Source organism: Sebastes fasciatus, chromosome 4 (assembly GCF_043250625.1).
Source record: "Sebastes fasciatus isolate fSebFas1 chromosome 4, fSebFas1.pri, whole genome shotgun sequence".
Classification (NCBI taxonomy): Eukaryota; Metazoa; Chordata; class Actinopteri; order Perciformes; family Sebastidae; genus Sebastes; species Sebastes fasciatus.
Window position 1 is genome coordinate 40,559,966 of NC_133798.1, and position 3,576 is coordinate 40,563,541.

Here is a 3,576-nt window from a genome sequence, read left to right on the forward strand (position 1 = left end):
CTGGGACTCGAGCTTATACAGGCTCTGTGATGTTGCTGGCTGAGGCTGGAGCAGGACACACACACACACACACACACACACACACACACACACACTGGATAATGACGAGGTCCCACTGCAGACAGCACACTGCTCAGACAACACTGAAGACTTGTAAGGGGCTGACAAGAGGGCTTCACCACTCCGGGGGTGGGGGGCTGGGAACTTTCATTTCAACTGTGACCAAAGAAAATATTTAGATTGTAAATGTGTGTGTGATGTGTGTGTGTGTGTGTGTGTGTGTTATTAAAGAGAGAACTTCCTTACTGTACTGAGTCCATGAGATGAATCACCTGCTGCGCTCCACATTACCTTTTGTAATTTCCTGTTTTTGGTGGCACTTTTGTCTTGAGCCAAACAACACACACACACACACACACACACACACACACTCACTCACACAAAGCTTCTAGACAGTTTTGAAAACAGGGTGGGAGGTGAGTAGTAAGCCAGAGAGTCGGGGAGAAGATTGAGGGAAAAGGTGAGACACAGAAAGCAGAACAGTGAGACATGCAGGACAGATTGTGCAGCTTCAACTCTCTGTATTAGCAACATGTTTCTTGGCCGTGTTATTTAATCTGACTAATTGAATGTTCTAATAATTCGAAAGAGATTATTGTCCGACAAAGTATCACACTCGGGTCAGACGTAAAGCAGGCCAATGATCTATTTGTCAAATACATCAAGCTCTCTAATTTCCTTTGATTGAAATTGATCATTTTGTAAATGCACGGTCCAGATGGCTGATAAGATTTATCCCCTTTGTGTTGGGGGAGGTTGAGCTAATATTATGTAAAGGAAGTGCGGATAACTCTGGATTAACTAAAGATCAATGTGAAGAAAGCTGGTTTTAAAGCTCTATCTGCCACAAGCTGGTGATTCCATGTAAAGCTATCATGGTTTTATTTAAGCCTGTTCTTTACTTAAAAAGGACGTGCAGTGTGTAACCTCCATCTTCACTTTGTGTTTTCTAATTAGGGATCTTTGCTTTTACTAATTCATTTGTTGCCTAACTGGCTGTGTGATCAAATTCTAACTATTTGTACAATATGTGATATGATCAGTGAAACAAGTTTCCAAATGCCGGACAATCAGTTACTGAAAAACGGCAAAATCCATTCATTCTTTGATTGAATTTCAAATCGATGGATTTCACCGCGAGGGAAGTAGATCCGCACACATTTGTCTGCATTGAGTACAAATTTGGTGACATTTGAAATTCAAACTGGTGTTGTGGCCCAGTACCAAGCCATCCTCGCATTTCTCCAGCTGGTTAGCATGTTAGCGGCTAGCTCTCGCTCACCAAGCACAGCAGTTCACCAACTAGCCCTGCGAGTAGCCACTACATCACCAAGCATCTAGAACCATGTATTTCATAAAAACATGCAAATGAATGTGGCTGTGCCACTCTCTGGTGTGACCGGGCCTTTCGTCACTATATAGAGAAGGCACCTGAAGTAAACATTATTTCATCACGTAATGACAGATCATCATGTGTTTCACCCTAACGAAGACCATGTGAAGCATTATTATGCCAACTAAACAAAGACTTTCTGATATAGTTTTCCTTCTTTGTCTGCCTAAGACTGCCTCTCTTTTATCGATTTCCAGGTTTTCCATCCTCAAGAGCACCTTACGGTTCTCTAGATTTAGATAAACCAACTGATAGTGCAGAGCTGGTTACTGTTGCACAAGCCGGCACACATGCAGGAAAAGCAATGTTTCACAATAAGAACTGATCCAGTGAGACAGAGATGGAGAGAAAGAGTAAGAGAGACGACATTTTGAACGGCAGAAATTTCCAGATTGACCTGTCATTTCAGATGGTTTGTACATGGCTCTATAGTGCAGCTATGAACTGCTGAAGTGCATTTCTCTTCTGACATTCCACAATATGAGGAGGAGGAGGGTCCAGATTATTCCAAAGTCATTCCAAGTTTACCAAAGCAGTTTGTTTCTCCCCTAAAAAGTCACAGTCTATGTTACTCAACGTGATCCCAACTCAGCATTTCGGAGAGTTTTCTGTCAGCCTTGCAAAATAAACAGCTCTCTCTAATGCCCCCTTCTTTCGCCCCCTCCCCTCTTCCCTTTCTGTCTCCCTCTGTCTCTCTCTCTCTCCCTGTCACAGTTGCTCATTCGCAGGTTGATGGGAGGCATCAGAAGGGATGAGTAGGAGGCATTTGAGACAAGTGTGTGAGAGACACAGCGTGATATCGGTGGAGAGGGACGTCTCTCTCAGAGCTTGTCTCTGGTCATATCCACGACCGGGAGACAACAGATGATGCAGAAGAAAGGGTAACCCGGGCAATCACCCAGGGGCAGGATGGCAACGTGGAGAGGTTACCATAGAGCGAGAGAACACAGAGAGCGGAGGGGTCATCGGGCCGAGTGTGAGCTGGCTCTCCCGCTCATGTCCCATCATTTAAACTGATGCCGCCCCTCCCCTCCCTTCCACTTGCCATTCTCTTCCTCCCCAGTCCTTCTCTACATGTAGAGCCTCGTCAACTAGATCTGCACTGACAGGCCCTAGCTGCATGCGTACACTCTGACCGACTGCTCTTTTTGACTTTGTGTTTGTGTGTGGATGCGTGTGCGTGCATTTGTGTGCAAAGAGAGGCGGGGGAGTAAGTCTCTCTTCCTGGCGTCTGAAGGGTCTGATTTTTGTGGCAGGGCTGTCAGATCTCCGTTCCCTCCACGCCAGATCAATGCCAGCACCAGGCAAGTGGCAGCGCCTGATGAGAGCCACCCGCTCCTCTGACGGGTGCCCACTACGACAGGGAATATGTTCTTCCAAATAGCAAGCTGGTAGCAACTGAGTGACGCACACACTGAGTGGCACTACAGAGGGAAATTGGTGCCTTCGCTGCACTGGAACAATTTGTGTTGTAAGTAGTGGCAAACTAAAGACGGCAGGTACGGAGGCCTGGATGTCTGTATGTTGCCATGTCAACACAAATACACTTGTGGATTATTCATCATCATGTGCACAATGTGGTTTGGGGATGTTTATTAGAAAAAAGATGATTACTGATTACCTTCTTAGATCTGCATTAAATATAGTAAATCTGTACTATATCAATATTTGTCCATTTATCCTTTGCGTATCTTATCTATCTTATCAGAATATGAAGCTACAATTTCTAGAAAATAATTCCTTCCAATTTATATATTTTTAAAAAAGTGCAATTAAACTTAACTTTTAAAGGACGTTTTTCATCTTTATCAAAAAAGCAATCACTTAAAATCGGCTAGCTAATTAATGTTGTTGACAAATCACAGCTACACTTTTGCTCAAATGTATTGCAGCACTTCAGTTACAATTTATATCTTGCTTCCCAATATGCTAGTGGTGACTTGATTATACAGTGTATTATTTCTAAATAATTCAGAAAATACAGTTCTGATTCATTGTCAGTAATAAAACACTTTTCACATGTGACGTACTGTGATGAAGAGGAGTAAACTCCAGACCCAGATGTCTGTTGAATGATGAATTTGTCAAATGCTGTTAATTAAAAAACCTCAGCAAAAACACAG

General features: G+C 43.4%; 1 long non-coding RNA gene across 1 annotated transcript in view; it reads left to right on the forward strand.

Moving 5' to 3' along the window:
• Nucleotides 1–3,066, forward strand: part of LOC141767128 (uncharacterized) — a 41,156-nt gene extending 38,090 nt beyond the window's left edge. Inside the window, exon 4 of the long non-coding RNA XR_012593785.1 lies at nt 2,168–3,066. This is a non-coding gene — a long non-coding RNA (uncharacterized LOC141767128). The remainder of the gene's footprint in view (nt 1–2,167) is intronic.
• The last annotated feature ends 510 nt before the right edge of the window (nt 3,067–3,576 follow it).